At 36.7% G+C, this 18,746-nt stretch overlaps 2 protein-coding genes across 2 annotated transcripts in view; one reads left to right on the forward strand and one right to left on the reverse strand.

The window, feature by feature from the left end:
* Nucleotides 1-2,343, reverse strand: part of zgc:92242 — a 36,357-nt gene extending 34,014 nt beyond the window's left edge. Inside the window, exon 1 of the mRNA NM_001002626.1 lies at nt 2,282-2,343. The gene's annotated coding sequence lies outside the window, so the exon portion shown is untranslated. The remainder of the gene's footprint in view (nt 1-2,281) is intronic.
* The window catches only part of psd2 (pleckstrin and Sec7 domain containing 2), a 186,567-nt gene that overhangs the window by 25,537 nt on the left and 142,284 nt on the right, over nt 1-18,746 (forward strand). The gene's annotated exons all lie outside the window — the stretch shown is intronic.

The raw sequence follows: 18,746 nt of genomic DNA on the forward strand, positions 1-18,746 counted from the left end.
ATTCTTCTTTATACAGAGTGACATTGCTAACTGGCAAACATATTAGCTGCTAACTTAACTTATCAGCTTTCTGGTGAAATTCAAATTTTTAAAAAATATTTTAGTCATTGAACAACAGTGGATTGTTCTGTGGCCAATCCAAAAAGAAAAGAAGATTTCCAAAGGTGGCTAATAATATTGACAGTTTTGCATAAAAAAAAAATTAATAAAAAACACTTTTTGATTCCAGACTTTATCCAAAAGAAAAATATAATATTAAAATCAAATACTGTGAAAAGTTTTCTCACTTTATTACAATCCAAATTTCACAAGAGGGTATGACACCTTTTCAGCGGCTGAATTGAGGCCAGTGGAGACTTCTAAACACTGTTGTTAGCAGTCCTGATTGAGGCAGTGTTAAATGTCTTTTCTAAAGCACTAGAGGACACACTTAAAGGAAACACTCCACTTTTATTTTAAATAGGCTCATTTTACAAGTCCCTAGAGTTTTTTGAATTCATTCAGCCAACCTACTGGTCTGGCAGAAGCACTATTAGCTTAGCTTAGCATAAATCATTTAATCGGATTAGATCATTAGCATCTCGCTCAAACAAAATATTTTGATATTTGAATATTGATATCCTTCTATTTAAAGCTTGACTAATCTATACACTGTAAAAAATTATATGATCAATTAGTCCTGGCAGCATATGTTTACAGGTAATTGTAACTGCATTTTATACATTATGCAAGTCAGTTTAACATAATATAAGTTCAGCTGACTTATAAGGTTAATTTGATTCAGCTTAAACATTTAAGGCAACCAGGATTTTTTTAAAGTGTAGTTACATTATATGTACTAAGACCAATAAAAAAGAATTTTCTAGGACACGGTACAGCAGCAAAGTTTCTTTATTATTATGTCACAATGAGAGTATAGCTTCTTCTATATCGACCTGAAAAATAGCAACAGTCAATCTTAGTACACAATGTACCTACAAAATAGAATAGTCAAGCTTTAAAAAGGAAAATCATTATATCACTTTTTAAAATGTTTTGAGCAACATGCTAATGGTCTAATCTAATTCAATGATTTATGCTAAGCTAAGCTAATAATGTCCCCGCTAGACCTGAAAATCGTCTGAATGGATTCAAACATGGTAAAACTCAACTCTTTAACTCTAGGGGACTTGTAAAATAAGTCTATTTCCAAAAAAAGTGAAGTGTTCCTTTAAGGTGACTACATTTATCTTTTTCTATTATTATTACGTCACAATGAGAATATAGTTCTTTCTATATCAACCTGCAAAATATCAACGTTTTAGTACATGATGTAACTACACAATAGTCAAGCTGTAAATTGGAAAATGATCAAACCTCTTGAGATTTTTTGAGTGACATGCTAATGGTCTAATCTGATTCAATGATCTATGCTAAGCTAAGCTAAAAGTGCTCTCGCCAGACTCAAAGATTGACTGAATGGATAAAAAATGGTAAAACTAAACTCTTTAACTCTAGGGGACTTGTAAAATAAGTCTTTAAAAAAAAAAAGTGAAGCGTTCCTTCAAGGTGACTGCTTTTATTCATTGCTGTCTATTTTTTTATATGTGATTTTATTTCCTGCTGTGTTTCAAGGAAGGATTGTTGAGACAAATGTTCCTCAGAGCAGCTGTGAGTTTTCACATTCCGAGTCTGTGATCCAGCCGGCTGTTCTGTTTGATTCCAGATCTCTCTTTCTCTCTCTCTGTCTGTTGACTTTAGCAGAACCAGCATCAACATTTGACTTTATTTAGCTGAGTTTCTCATTCAGTCCCGCAGCGTCCCGTCAGTGTTTACACAGATTACTACAGCGTTTCACTGCTTAACCACCTCTCCGTTTCCTTTATTTCCTCCCAGCCAGAAATTAATCCTACTCCGCTACAGCATTTCACAAACAAAGAGCCTCTCTGTATTCAAAACCAATCATGCACCAGGTCAGACATGTTTCGCCACCAGACAACTAACAAAAGCCATTCAAAACCAACAAAGGAGTGCTAAATTAATAAACATCTGCACTTTTTTTTCATTTTTAATCACAACCGCTCAGTTTACACAAGCAATACCAACAATCTGCGCTTCAAACTAGTTGAAATATCATGTTAAGATTAAACAAAGACTCAAAAGTTGAGCAACTAAAAGAAACAAAGCAAGACTCTGGAATAAAACACTCTCTGTTGTTTGAGACAGAGAGAAGATAGAGATAAAGAGAGAATGAAGACAAAGAGACGCTGCTGAAGTGGCTGAGAAAGAGAAATGTACTCACATTCAGAGCTGGAGAAGTGTGCTGTAAAGTTGTTGGTGAAACGGCATGTGTGTGTGAATGTGTGTGCGTGTGTGTGTGTGTGTTTCTCTCGGCTGCTTTGTATTTGAGAGCTCTGGTGTGACATCATAGCATTCTTTCTCCCTCCCTCTCTCTTTTCTCCTCCTTCTCGCAGACTTGCTCCCTCAAACTCTCCTCCCTCTGTTTTCTGTGAGCCTCATTGGCATGACAAAAACAGCTACATTTGAATGGTCGAATCAGTTTGACTGAAGTTGATGTGGGAAATAGTAAAAGGTTTAAGTTAATGCATTAGGTCTTTAATTTTTAATGTTAATTTATGTATGTGGGTCAAAAGACTGAGATGTCCTCTTTAGTGTCTGCATCAAGTAGTATTGATTTATGTCTTGGAAACATGTTATATTAAAGGAGTCTGCTTTAGTGTTTAAAATAATAATAATTTTCCAAACTGCTACGTAATTTACACTGTAAAAAATGCTGGGATCCACACAATCGATTTGTGTTGGGACAGCATGAAGGAATTAAGTTAGCTTATTAGTTTTCACACATTTAAGTGGATTCAATGTAAAACAATTAAGTTGTCGTCCCCAAAAAACCCTCAATAGTTGTTTGAGCTCCTTTTAAATTGAACAAACAGTAAACGTCATTTTTTAAGTGTAATAATAATTTACCCAGAAATCAAAGTGCATTCATTTACTTGCGCTTTAATTGTTTTGTACCTTTATGTTTTACTTTCTTCCGTTGTGTAGAACACAGGAGAAGATATTTTGAATACATGTTGGAAACCTGTAACCATTGACTTCCATAGTATTTTTTTTTCTAGTCAAAGGTTATAGGTTTTCAAATTTCTACTGAATTAGTGTTCTGCAGAAGAAGGAAATCGTAAAGGGTTGGAATTACTTTAGAGTGAGTAAATAAAAACTACATTTTCATATTTGAAGAAACTACTACTTTAAAAGGAGGACTTACTGTCTTTTCATTCATTTTTCTTTGGCTTAGTCCCTTATTTATCAGGGGTCGCCACCGCCAACTTTTCCAGCATATACTTTATGCAGCGGATGCCTTTCCAGCTGCAACTCAGTACTGGTAAACACCAATACACTCTTACATTCACACTCACTCATACAACTATGGCCAATTTGTTTCCTTAATTTTTATTCTGCATGTCTTTGGACTGTGGGGGAAACCAGAGCACCTGGAGGAAATCCATGTGAACATGGGGAGTACATGCAAACTCCACACAGAAATGCAACTGGGCCAGCGGGGACACGAACCAGCAACCTTCTTGCTGTGAGGCGACAGTGTTACACACTGAGCTACATGCAGCCCTTATTACTTTTTATTGGACTTGTTCTATAATAATAATAATAATAATAATAATAATAATAATAATAATAATAATAATTTCTTACATTTATATAGTGCTTTTCTGGGAACTCAAAGCGCTTTACACATAAGGTGGAATCTCCTCATCCACCACCAGTGTGCAGCATCCACCTGGATGACGCGACGGCAGCCATTTTGTGCCAGGCCGCACACCACACATCAGCTGATTGGTGGAGAGGAGACAGTGATGAAGCCAATTCTGATATGAGGAAGATTAGGAGGCTATGATGGACAGAGGCCAGTGGGCAGATTTGGCCAGGATGCCGGGGTTAAACCCTCTCCCCTCTTTTTCAAAAGACATCCTGGGATTATTAATGACCACAGAAAGTCAGGACCTCAGTTTAACGTCTCATCTGAAAGACGGCGCTTGCTGGTTCGCTCGGCAAATCCCCGTCACTTGACGCGGGCGTTTGGACCCACACAGACCGCAGGTTGGGCACCCCCTGCTGGCCTTACTAACACCACTTCCGACAGCAACCTAGCTTTCACATGTGGTCTCCTATCCAGGTACTGAGAGTTGCAGAGAGTTAGCTGCCGGATGTTTCGGATTATTCTACTACTACACTGTAAAAAAATTAACTCCATTGAATTCCATTAAACTTACATTATGTTAAACTGACTTTAAACAGCCTGCGTAACTTCAAATAATGGTGTGAAGTCACTCAAATGAAGTTGGAACATGATTAACTTTACAATGAACTAAATACTTGTGCTGTCATAACTAACTGATCATGTATTTTTTTACAGTGTAATTTTCAGATTTGTAACTTTTACATTTTTATTTAGCAATTTTAATACTTGCTACTTCAATTCATTTACTTGTTTGATTCTTATAGTCCCTCCAGGAGCTGGTTTCCCCCACAGTCTAAAGACATGGGGTAAAGGTAAATGAGTAAACTAAATTGACCGTAGTGTATGTGTGTGAATGAGTGTGTATGGATGTTTCCCAATACTGGGTTAAAGCTGGAAGAGCATCCGCTGCATAAAACATATGCTGAAATAGTTGCCGGTTCATTCCGCTGTGGCAACCCATGATGAATAAAGGGACTAAGCTGAAGGAAGATGAATGAATTGTACTTACTCATTTTCAGGAATATAACTTAAATGAAATTCCAATGATTACTCTAGGCGACACAGTGGCGCTGTAGGTAGTGCTGTTGCCTCACAGCGAGAAGTTTGCTGGTTCGAGCCTGTGTGTAATTTGCATGATCTCCCTGCGTTTCTGTGGGTTTCCTCCGGGTGCTCCGGTTTACCCCACAGTCCAAAGACATGCGGTACAGGTGAATTAGGTAGCCTAAATTTTCCGTAGTGTATGAGTGTGAATGAGTGTGTGTGTGGATGTTTCCAAGAGAAGGGTTGTGGCTGGAAGGGCAACCAGCGACCTTCTTGCTGTAAGGCGACAGCACTACCTACTGCCCTACCGTGTCGCCTAATTTTAATTAATCTACGCCAAATATAATTTAATTTACAGTAGCTAAAACCTTTTGATTTGTATAATGTATTAAGGGCTAAAATTACCATGAGATTTAATAAATGTATAATAACCCTGCTGAAAAATCCAGCTTAAACCAGCCTAGGCTGGTTGGCTGGTTTTAGCTGGTTGACCAGGCTGGTTTTAGAGGGGTTTTGGCCATTTCCAGGCTGGTTTCCAGCCATTTCCAGCCTGGTCTTAGCTGGTCAGGCTGGGAGATGACCAGCTAAAACCAGCTTGACCAGCCTAGCCAAGCTGGGAGTCCAGCCAAAACCAGCTATATCCAGCTCAAACCAGGCTGGTCAAGCTGGTTTTAGCTGGATTTGGCTGGTCATTTTCCAGCCTGACCAGCTAAGACCAGGCTGGAAATGGCTGGAAACCAGCCTGGAAATGGCCAAAACCCCTCTAAAACCAGCCTGGTCAACCAGCTAAAACCAGCCAACCAGCCTAGGCTGATTTAAGCTGGATTTTTCAGCAGGGAAATCATATTTGATATCAACCAGTGTAGATATCTTACGCTTATTGTAAAGTGTTACATAAAACCTTGTTTTCAAGCTAAGAAAATATTTAATAATACAGTAAAAAGGTTAAAATATTCATGAATTTCAACGATAATAAAATAAATATCACTCAGAAATGAATATGTTTACTTGTAACGTTCAAAGTTTGCCTTGTTTAAAATATGTACAAAGCATTTATTCATGTAAATCTGTCATGTGAAGTTAAAGAGTACTTAAAGAGCAGTAATGCAAGTGTTTGTGTCTGTCTGAAAGCTCTTTGTGTGTGTGTGTGTTTTGTTAAATTCCACATTCTCCAGTCTGTGACATCATAACTGAACTTTACACACACAGATGTATTCAGGTATACATTGAGGGTATGACGCGAAAAACTCATTTTTTCTCTCTCCAGATGACGCGTTTCAGTGATTGAGTGAAGCCTATAGATAGACTTTTGAACAGTAATTATAGTCATTAGCGCAGAGAGAGACACTGTTGACTTCTTATCTGTTATCTAGAGCTACATGAGACACACTTGAGTTTACGACACTGTGTTTCATTGCTTTCCTGTCTGAGAGATGATTCATGTATTACACTGGATTGTAGTATGTGTATTATTGTCTGTGGGGGTTTTGGGACAAACTTATTTCCTTTAACAACCAAAAATATATTGATGTTAATAATTACATAGTGATTGTGTTCACATTGTAAAATGTATCTGTTGGTGCATCTGTTAATTAATCATTTATAGTGGTATTTTGGGATTTAAAGGGGATTCACAGTTTAATAAATTAACATTTTTAGTAGTTCAATAAGAAATTATAATAAATATAGGAATGTTTAAAATATGAAAAAAACATGATAACATATGAGGAACTGATATTTATCAGTTTTTTTTATACAAATATGGGAAAATATGAGGAAATCATCAAAAAAAAAAAAAAAAGAGGAACTGATATTCTCTTCCTCCGCAGCCAGGACTAGTAATGTGTGCAGAGTTTGCTCCAAAATCGCTATATAATTTTTAGCATTAGTGGTACCATCACAAAAGTGCAAGTTACCTTTGACAAGTGCACCGACACAACCCCATACCACAGACCCTTGCTTTCGGACTTTTTGCTGGTATGCTGTTGGTGGTGGATAAGGAGATTTCCCCAGTAATGTTTAAAGTGCTTTGAGTGTCCAGAAATGTGTTATATAAATGTGAATACTAATAAATTATTATTATTATTAACAGTCTGGATGATCCTTTTATTCTTTGGTCCGAAGCACACAGTGTCCATTTTCCCCAAAAATACCTATTTATTTTAGCTCTAACCTTTGACAGCTTTTTCTTTGTCCGCGGTTATGCGGCAATATATCTCACACGCATATGCAAGGTGACTGAATATGAAATTAAAATACAAAACATACTGAGCCATTAAGTAAAAAAAAAAAACAACAACAACAGTTATAGCTACTTTAAAGGAGAACATTGACGTTTTGAAACAAAAAAAAACTGAACTGAAACTAAATTATTAAAAATAAACCTACGAGACTCAATTTATTTTTTTGCTTTTGATGAAGCAGCATTCGACTTAAGCTCCTTAGACCATGCTGCTGACTGTTTCTCAGTGTTTCGCGGCAATGTCTTTAAATAAATAATTTTAGGCCTATTTTCATCATTCATTTATTTTCATTATTCGTTTATTATTATGTACAATAATTGAGACATAAAATGAGATAGTAAAACATAAACAACAAAGAAAATGGAAATAAAAACAGAAATAAAACATAAATTAAAATGTCTTGTCTTAGTCCTATCAAAATAGCAAACCCTAAACATCTTTCTATATTTAGGCAGCTTTATTTATTTATTTATTTATTTATTTAAGACTACTTATTTGTACTAAATGTTTGTGCTTTCATTTTAGTTGTCTTTTACTTCTTCAATTCTATTTTCCAAAACGAATCCTCTTTGCACTTAAAAAGTTTACAGTAAAGCGTGTTAACAAATTTTAAATGATTAATGAAGGAATTATAATGCATTGACTTATTGTTTAATATCATTTACAAGCACAGTAGCATATTTAAAGCTGCTGTATGGGCTATTTCTGTCCGTTCGCATCCCGTCCCTTTGCGCCCCCTGGCGGCTCATTCACAAACTGCGGTCATACACTAAAAACAGAGCGGCACCTATTTCAAACGGCGGCGGTATATGCTGCGGCGTTAATAGCCATTTTGAACTCTCACCTACTACACGTTTCCACTGTGTGATGGTCCATCCCAGATGCCTCTGAACTCAAAAAAGTCGATATCGCTTCTGGACACTGTCAACCTAGGGCTTTCTTTTGGCACAGTGCAGTTTTAACTGGGATTTGTGGATGTAAATACATATTGTGGAACTTCTCAAAGGTTTGCCAAAGTCCTGAGCCCATGTGGTAATATCGCTTACAGATTAATGATGATTCTTAATGCAGTGTAGCCTGAGGGTTCGGAAATCATGGTTGCTCAGTTTAGGCTTGAGCCCTTGTCCTTTACGCTCTGATATTCCTCCGGATTCCTTGAATCTTTTAATTATGTTATGCACTGTTGACGATGAAATATCCAAATGTCTTCCTATCTTTCTTTGAGGAACATTGTTTTTTTAACATTTCAATATTTTCTCATCTATTTGTTGGCAAACTGGTGATCCTCAGCCCATCTTTGCTCCTAAAGTACTAGACCTTTCTTAGATGCTGCTTTTGTACCAAATCATAATCCCCCATTGACATCACATGCTTCAAATCACATCATTATTTAACAGATTTACCTGATTACTAGCCCTAAATTCGTCCTGTCACAACTTTTGTGGAATGTGTTGCAGGTCTGAATGATAGGAAAGGATGTATATTTACAAATGAAAATAAGTTGACCAGACAAAGTGTGAAATATTTAAACATTTATATTGTCTGCAATGAATTTATGACTACTTTTTTTTTTATTTGCGTTTTCCATTCTGTAAACATTTTTCTGATTTAGAGTTTTAGTTTTAGACATTTTTAAGTTGTATTTGAAGTGGGGAGGGCATTTTATTAGACCTTTAAACACAGAAAAAAAGTTACCTTAAAAAAGGTGATTAAATCAGTTGCCTTATAATGTATAGGGTGTAAATAAACAATTACATACGTTGTTTGTTTAAACTACTTATTTACATTTAACTGCATTAACAAAACGTTTACATTTTGGGACAACTTAATTATTTTATACTTAATCCACATGCATTAATAAAAACTAATAAGTTAACTTAAATCCTTTATGTTGTCCCAACACAACCATAATCAAATAATATACATAGTGTAGCGAGTATACCGATGCCACGTCGCCCTGGACCAAGATTCATCCCCGCTGGCACCTAATCAGCACCGGATCGCTCACAGCTGGAGCTCATCAGCCACAGAGAGGCATAAAAGCCAGCCACACACAGGAAGAAGACGAGCTTCATCCTCAGATGACTCCCTGCGCTAACGCTTGTGTCTCTCTGTCTCTCCCACAGCAGACTCCAGCTTGTGACGATCCAGCACCCGAACTCTCACTATCCTTCACCTTCTCCCTAGAGCACCATTACCAAGAAGAGCACCGTATTTTCACCACATTCACTTTGTAAATAAATTAAAATTTAATTATTCAAAACGTAACAGTTCCATGTTACAACAGATATGCGTAATATTTCATTAAAGAAACCAATCGCGTTTTACAGTGTGGAAATCAAAGAAATACACTCCAGAGAAAGCAATTTTCCATATTTGTATTACAGCTGCCCAACATATACACACGTCAATGAAATGACTGGTGTATCTGTGCCAAAAGACAATAGTGATGCAGTAAATAAGTCAGAAGACAATAACATCATCATCACAAAGCCCAATGACAAACATCGAGTGCTGCACAAGTGAGTTTGTGTTTAAAACGGAGGAGTAAAGATGTGAAACTGTACAGCAGGAACTCTCCTGATGGTTTGTTTGTTGTGGGTGAATAAGGAAACTGACGGGAAAGCAGGTAGAAATGTTTGAAGATTCCACATTTCTTTGGCTTGTGTCCAACATCATGAGAAATTGAGTCATGGAATTAATGGTGCTGAAACTGCGCAGGTGATTTCCCATAATGCCTCGTCGGGCAAGATGAATTTAAACCTGTTTTACCACAAGTGTCAGATTAAATTGAAAAGACTCTCATTTATTTCTTAAAGTCTCCTCCTTTTCTACTTCATCTGACTTTTGTTTTTTAACACAGTCATGAGGTAAACATGTCACACACCCCAGTTATCTGGTAAAGGGTTTGTTCAGCTGAAAAAAAAAAATCATTATTTACTCAGCTGTCACTGACCTGACTTCTTTTCTGTCTTCATATATTGTACGAAACTTCACGAAGGTTGTTTTGTTCTTGGATCAAAGCCAGTTGATCAAATGCTAATTAATTACTAGGGATTTTGTATATACAGCTGTGAAAAAATATTACTTAGAAATTATTTTTGTTAAGATTTACAAGTCACTTTATATTTAGGTGGTTGAGTAAACCATAGATATGGTCTTGTTCTACAAATTAAAAACAATAATAGTAATTATTTAGATCATAAAATGACAGAGGGTCAAAATAACAGCAAAAAAGGTGTTACGTTTTTAGTGGAATAGCCCTGGGATAATCACAGAAAGGAAGTAAGCTGGTAAGTAATTAATTAAATTAGGGCTGCACAATATAACGTTTCAGCATTGATATCGCAATGTGTGTGTCCAATGGATCTGCAATGTTGAGAGATTTTTGTTGATCAGCATAACAGTTGAGAATACATGACATTTGTGAAGTCATTGCAAAGTATAACCATAACAGAACGAATGTTTATCAGTTCTCTGTGTTTTTGTAACGCCGGGGAGTAACACCACAACAGAAGGTAGGATCCAATATGCAGGTTTATTCACAGTCAGGCAAGCAGTGGTCAATACGGGAGCAAACAGGTATGTGAGGACAATCCAGAATCGTAGTCAGTATAACAATCAAGAGATCGAAAGGCAGGCGGCAGACAAGGATAACTAAATAAACAAGGCTAGGTTCAAAACAGGAAAACAAGACAAGGAAACCGCGTTGTAATGCTACTTTACAGTGAACAAGACTCGGCAATGTGAATGAGTGTGTGTGCTGCTTAAATACTGTGTGTAATCAGTCTCTGAAAGTCCTCAGGTGTGAATGTAAATCAAGCTAAATGAGAAAGCAGGTGTGTGGGCGAAGAGCATGTATGAAGTTGTAGTCCAGGAAAAGTGTAGTTCTAAGTGTGTATGTGTGTGTTTTCCAGCGACATCTGGTGGTTGTTCGCTTGTAAACATGACAGTTTTAAAGGCATTTCAAGAGAATTTAAAGCATTTGGTCACAAAAATGTACAACATTTGTAACTTTAATGAAGAATTATTTTACTGAATTATGAATACAGTGAAGCATGTTTTCCGCAACATTCATTCTTCCATGGCGGGGGGCTTCCAAAATTGATCCCGCCATCATTACAGCTTCTCATTCAAAACATTCAGTCGTGTTATTTTTTTTAATAGCGGGTGATAATCGCACCAAAACTTATTAAAAGGTAAGTGAATTATAACAGAGCAAACTTTTCTGTAACCATAGTAGTGCTGTGCGCAGGGCCGGCGCGTCCATATAGGGCGGCAGTATAGAGAGGGCGGCATCCGCGACCCCTCCCTTACCACCCGCGTCCTCAGTTATGTCCGCGACACCTCCCTCACCACCCGCGTCCTCAGATATATTTGCGCATAGACGACAGAATAGAGAGGGTGGCGTCAGCGACACCTCCATCAGCACCCTCGTGTCGTCAGTTATATCCGCGCATAGGCCGGCAGAATTAAAGTCCGCGACACCCGCGCGTCCTCAGTTATATCCGCGCATAGGGCGGCAGAATAAAAGTCCGCGACACCCGCGCGTCCTCAATTATATCCGCGCATAGGGCGGCATAATTAAAGTCCGCGACACCCGCGCGTCCTCAATTATATCCGCGCATAGGGCGGCAGAATTAAAGTCCGCGACACCCGCGCGTCCTCAGTTATATCCGCGCATAGGGCGGCAGAATAGAGAGCGCAGTGTCCGCGACACCTCCCTCCCTCCCTCCCTCAGCACCCGCGCATCCTCAGTTATATCCGCGCATAGTGCGCTGGAAAAGAGGTCCGCGACACCTCACTTTATTTTCATAACCGGTCACTTTCGTTTTCACATTGGGGTTGAGGGTGGTATGAATGTCCTCTGCCTAGAGCGGCAGTTCAGCTTGCTCCTGCCCTGGCTGTGCGTCATTTGTTTAACCCTTTAAGGTTACGTGCTGACTGACTGACTGACTGACAGGTGCGTGATGCGTGAGGCCAGAAAACACGACGTATAACTGTTTCACTTTACTTCAGGACACATAAATATCGCTCTGTAGGTGTATTGGAGACTTTCATAAATATTCCAAGCAAACCTAATAAATGTTGGAGACATACTTGTTATAAACACACTAAATCACACTTCAGCAGCGTCTATTTGAGAGTGCACAAGAAGATCTGCTCTTGAGCAGCGTATATTTGAGGGCGCGTGCAAGAAGTTTTGTGCACGAGCAGAGGAAGTCGGCGCGCAAGCAAAGTGATTTGCTTGCTTGTAGGCTATTACATAAATGCAATCTCGACTTAATACTGCGCTCACGACATTTGTCATTGAAATGACACCACAGGTAGTTTGGTAGATCTGTGTAAAAGGCCTGCCACCACAGATGGAAAATATCCTAGAAGAAACATTGGTGAAGATTATGTTTTTACATTTTACATTTCATTATTCAATTTCTATACCTTAATACTGTCTCCGAAAACCATAAAGCACTGTTTATTTGACTTTTTTCTTTGTTCTAATGTAATTATTCTTGCTTGGAATTTATTTATTATTTTTATACATGAATCACACCCTTACAAAATCCACCTAGTGAATCTAAATTAATGATTTGTACCCCCAAATAGAGCTATTCAAGCCATCTGGTGAAATTGTATTAAAATCATAATATGTATTGCAGAAAAAACTAAATATTGCAACGTTAGATTTATTAAATATTGTGCAGCCCTAAATGAAAGTAATTTAAGTAAAGTAAGGATTTAAATAATTAAGTAAGTGTTAGTAAGTAAATAAATCTAAAAATGCCAGCCAATTTTTATATAAACTATTGTTACACTGAAAGTGTGTAATCATGGTAAAAATGTTAATAATTAAAATAATAATTAATACAGACAGACAGACAGACAGACAGACAGACAGACAGACAGACAGACAGACAGACAGACAGACAGACAGACAGACAGATAGATAGATAGATAGATAGATAGATAGATAGATAGATAGATAGATAGATAGATAGATAGATAGATAGATAGATAGATATCCTTCTAAATATGGGTTGGTTCTAAGAACTAAAAATTCTCGTGGAACTGTCAGTAGTAAATAACACCCTGTAAAAAATGCTGGTTTCCACACAATCAATATGTGTTGGGACAACATGAAGGAATTAAGTTAACTTAGTTTGCATAAATTAAAGTGGATTTAACAAAAAAATGTAAAGTTGCCACAATAAAAACTCAAGAATTATGTTGTTTCAGCTTATTTTAAAACAGGTAGCTTGAACAAACAGCAAACATCATTTTTGAGAACAGATTATAATTTTTTTGGTTGACTTTCTTTTTCCTTATATGCTGTTGAATCTGAAGTCATGTGATGTTTGTTTTCCAACAAGCATGCTTACAAACTTCCCTAAACATTCCCTTAAATAGACGAGAGTCATGAAACAAGGGTGTGTTTAGCAGAAAAACAGGAAGTGTGTGTCTTGTTAGTTGGGCTGATCGGTTTACACTTTACTGACTCATGTGCTTTCCACACTCATGGCTCGACATGGCTCAGTGCTCAGTGGCTCAGTGCTGCTTAGGGTTCACATGATATATGTAAACAGACACACAATCACAGGTTTGTTTCACAATCTTAATAAGGACATTAGAGAGATTTTCATTGTTTTTATATCATACTATGGTCTAACCTTAACCCTACTACTAAACCCATCTCTCACAGAAACAAGTGCACATCCTTAAATGCTAATGAAAACATGTTCAGACTGATTTATGTGCACTTTTAAGTAGTGATCACAACACTGTAAAAAATATCTGTTAATTAAAAGTTTACATATTTTGCGATTCACAAAAGTTTTCCATTTCTTTATGGTTGTGAATTGTATTATGGGATCTTGATTTCTGCTCTGTTGAATTTGGATGTTGGAAAATTCAACTCTACAGTAGAGATTGACATTTTTCGGGAATCCCGCTGGTCACGGGGTTCCCGTGGGATGGGAGTCATCTTTGCTATTAATCACGGGATCGGGACGGTACAGGATAAAATATTAACGGGGCAGACGGAAGCGGGAATCAACCAATAGGAACATGACAAAAAAATGCACCCCCATTTGTAGTTTCCTTTTAATAAGCCTACAATGTAACACAATAAATAAAAAACCACACACAACCCAGAAGCCATCAGTGCTGGAGGGAGCTAACATCATATCTATGCGCATGTATGCCTGTATAACTTTTTGCTTATTTGATTTTTTTTTTCAAAACTTGTCAATGTTTATTCAATATGCTTAAATTGTGCAATGCTGCATTTCTCTTTTTCATTATGCAAAAGCATATTGGATGAAAATTGTTAACATTAAAAAACATTTCAATAAATGAGTAAAATGCAGCTTTATGTGCTGTTTGGGTTTATTAAACTATTGTAGACATAGAGAATTATGTTTCAATTTACTGTAACTGATCTCCAGAAAACCTAGAAACAAAGACTCAGCAGCTGGTTATTACCTAAAGACTAAATAAATAAATAAAAAAAAATAAAATAAATAAATATATATATATATATATATATATATATATATATATATATATATATATATATATATATATATATATATATATATATATATATATGGGAGCGGTACATGAGCGGGAGTCATTTTAAACAGGAGCTGGATGGGAGCGGGAATCATTTTACCAGGAGCGGGATGGGACAGGATTATTTTTTAAACTCTGGTCTGGGAGTGGGACGGGACAAGATTTCTTTCTGTGGGAGTGGGACAGGATAGGAGTGAAAATCCCCTCCCGTGTCATCCTCTACTCTACAGTTCAACAAAGTGAAAGTTTTCAGTTTGAAATTATTTAGAGTATAAGAAATAATATATCGAGAAATAAGTCTGTAAAATAACCGAAAACGCACTGGCAGTTTATTACAAGGGTTTTGTAGTGTAAGATACAACCCCAACCCAAACAATATATCACTTTAAAGTATTAAATGTTCATAAAAGTCACTTTTTCAATCTATTCAAGGTTAAAAGTTGTTGGAAGAAAGGCCAAGTTCTTATAATGAGATTCAAAAGCATAAAAAATACTAACAGGGATCACAAAATACTGAAAAATGCTAATTTACAGGCATTATTGACAGTGTAGAATCTACATTTTAATGTCTCACTATATAATTGAGGAAATTGGGTCCTCACAAGTATATCTAAACCTGTACACAAGCACACACATTTGACTTTCAAAGCAGTCCCACAGAATGGGAATGTTTGAACAACAGAGATTTCCATGGGGTTTGTTTCTGCTGCAGGGGTTTATCTGTAGTTGTGATCAGCTTCAAAATATGTTAGAGGAATCTTGAATCTCGAAATATGATCATACATGCTCTAATCAGTCTTTTTCTTTTCTTTTTTTAACACAAGATCCTGTAACCGTTATTTGAGTTCAACTGAAGTAATGCTACATGTATTGTCACAATGCTTGTCTGTTTACATATATTTAAATGTATTTGACATTTGCCAAGTTTGGAAAAATGGCCTTGAGACTTTTTGTTTTGAGGTAAAACACACTGTAAACGATATCTTAATTAAGAGTTGCCTGTAGACTGTGAATAACAGGTGCTTTCTGCTTTTTTTCATACTTTCGAATTACATTAAGAGACTTTGATCTCTGCTCTGGCAACTTTTGATGATGAAACTATTACTCTGCAGTTTTACAAAGTGACTTTATTGACTTTATTGTTTGTATTTATATATTTATTATACGATTATTATTGTTTTATTTTATTTTTATCTGAATGTGTAATGAACAGTTTGTGTGGGTGTATTTAAAATACGTTTTTTAATTCAGTTTTTCTTAAAGTTCATTTGAATCTCAATACATAGACAACATAAACTCTTAATTCTTTAGACTCGTGTCAAATAGCATATTTAATTTTTTAAAATGATTAAAAGTCTACCATGTAAGCAGTGATTTTTGATTACCTAAAAGGATCATGCGAGTCCCAAAATCCGGAGGTTTTTCTTTCCGATCGATACGCGGTATCAAATTTCATTAAAACATAGTGAATGAAATAATGCTGAATGAGAGTGAACTGCTGAACTGCAGTCTAAAGGCTAAAAATGAAACACCCGAAATTGCATGAAACTCTGGAGGAAACGCATGATAGTCTGGTGATGCAACATAAATTGTTTTAAACTGAAACTTTCCTTCTAAAAGCGTGTCATTGGTCTTATCCAAATTTCTTTGCACGTTAAACACACGCAGGGCCAGAGCAAGCTGAACTGGTGCTCTAGACAAACGGCAATCACGCCACCCTCAACCCAAAATTGAAAAAGAAAGTGACCGGTTCGCAGATGAACGTAAGGACCGTGAGGGAGGGGGTGGGTGTAGCGGATTAAAGTGAAGACCGGGGGGTTCCCTCACTATTGTGCTGCCCAAGGCGGCCGCCTAGGTCGCCTCTATGCATGTGCCGTCCCTGAACCCACAACAGGAAATAAAAAAAAACTGCAACTTCGTTATTTGCGTTCTTTTTTTACTCGTTAAATATTTAAAATTAATCACGTGCGTTAATACGCTAATTTTGATAGCCCTTATAAAGTTGCTCTGCTTCTCTGACTTGATTTAAACAGAAACTGTTGAATTTATATACAGTATTTAAAGCAAATACATTATAAGTAACTGTAAGTAATTTAAACCTAACAATGAAAAGTAATCCCTTTCCCTACCTTTTTTTTAAATCAGAAAATTAATCTAATTACAGTAACTAGTTACATTTTAAAAGCGTCACGGTGGCGCAGTGAATAGCACAATCGCCTCACAGCAAGAAGTTCACTGGTTTGAGCCTTGGCTGGGTCAGTTGGCATTTTTGTGTGGAGTTTGCATGTTTTCCCTGTGTTGGTGTTTCCTCCAGGTGCTCCGGTTCCCAACACAAGTCCAAAGACTGCTCTGTAGGTGAATTGGGTAAGCTAAATTATCCATGGTGTATGAGCTGTTTCCCAGTAATGGGTTGCAGCTGGAAGCGTAACCGCTGCGTGAAACATATGCTGGATAAGTTGGTTCGTTCCACTGTGGCGACTGCAGATTAATAAAGGGACTAAGCTGAAAAGAGAATGAATAATGAGTTAGTGCTAATTACATCCAACACTGCTAAGATTGACGTGGAGTCAGACTGGTTCAGCAGTTCACTATATACTGTCAACAGCAACAGAGAGCATGCGTCTTGACTCAGCTGTGAAACGAGCTCAATGCTTAAAAAAATGGCAGTTGTTTGAAAATGTGGTCCGTTTGCTTTAATTAAGTGAACATTATTTTCTCAGACCAACACTCTTTCAGTTTCATGTTCGAAGGTTCAGTGTCTGTCTAACTGGTAGTTTCCAGCATCAGGGAAAGTTCATTCCATTCCATTCATCGTCATCATAAGTAGTCTCTCGGTCAGATTGAGAACTGACCTGCTTTGAAAATCACAAACATACTAGAACGGGCCATTGGACAAATCCTAATAATTGGAAAGGAATAAAACGTCATGTTGTGTTAAAATTCAGATTTGAATTGGTTTAGGGGTTAAACTAAACATCTAAGGTAAAAACTAAAAGACCCAAATAACTAAAATAGCTACTATTTGACCCGTAACTAAGATCCCACAATATATTATTGTCCAAACGCTCATTATACGATCAGTTTTGGGGGCTTGAGTTTCATTAATAATTAATAACTGGTAAAAGTGTTAGCTAAATGGCTAATTAGTAGCCTGATTATAAATCCTAATGTGAAATGTAGGGCAGCTTATGACTGGTTGCTATATTATTCCCTCCTTATCAATAATTCATCGTTGGAGAAATATTTAGTTACAGTTTCTGTAGTACTGTATGTCTTTAGTGTAATTCACTAATAAACAGCGCCTCCTTGTGGCGTCTAAGGGTTTTTAGATGTAGACTATTTATTTAAAGGAATAGTTCACCCAAAAATGAAAAAAAAATGTATCATTTTACCGCTTTTTACTTGTTTCAAACCTTTATCAGTCACAAAAGAAGATATATTAAAGATTGTTGGAAACCTATAACAATTGATTTCCATAGGAGGGTTTTTGTTTTGCCTGGAAGTCAATGATTACAGGTTTTCAGCATTCTTCAAATTATCTTCTGTTTTCAACAAAAAAAAAAAAAAAAAAAAAAAAGAAAATCATAAAGGTTTGGAACAACTATATGATAAATAAATAGTGATAAAAAATTCATTTTTGGATGAACTATCCCTTTAATTGGACATTAGTTGTTTGACTGCAATATATATTTATCAAAATGGTGATACACTAGGTGCAACACAATTGTGTTTAGACAACACGAAGGAATTAAATTTAGGTTTTATATATATATAGAAGGTCCCTGGCTCAACGCCTGGCTGGGCCAATTGGCATTTCTGTGTGGAGTTTGCATGTTCTCCCCATGTTGGCGTGGATTCCTCCGGGTGCTCTGTTTTCCCTCACAGTCCAAAGTGATATTAGTGATTTGAAGAAACTAAGTTGTCATAGTATATATGTGTTTTTCAGCCGCAACACAACAATGGGAAACATTTACAAACACATTAAGTTTGTATTTATGATATGTTTATATTTATTAATATTATTATATTGTTTTTTTCCCAGAGATGGGTTGCGGCTGGAAGGGCATCCGCTGCATAAAAACGTGCTAGATAAGTTGGGGATATATGTATATATATATATATATATATATATATAT

This window comes from Danio rerio, chromosome 14, assembly GCF_049306965.1.
Source record: "Danio rerio strain Tuebingen ecotype United States chromosome 14, GRCz12tu, whole genome shotgun sequence".
In the NCBI taxonomy this organism is placed as follows: domain Eukaryota; kingdom Metazoa; phylum Chordata; class Actinopteri; order Cypriniformes; family Danionidae; genus Danio; species Danio rerio.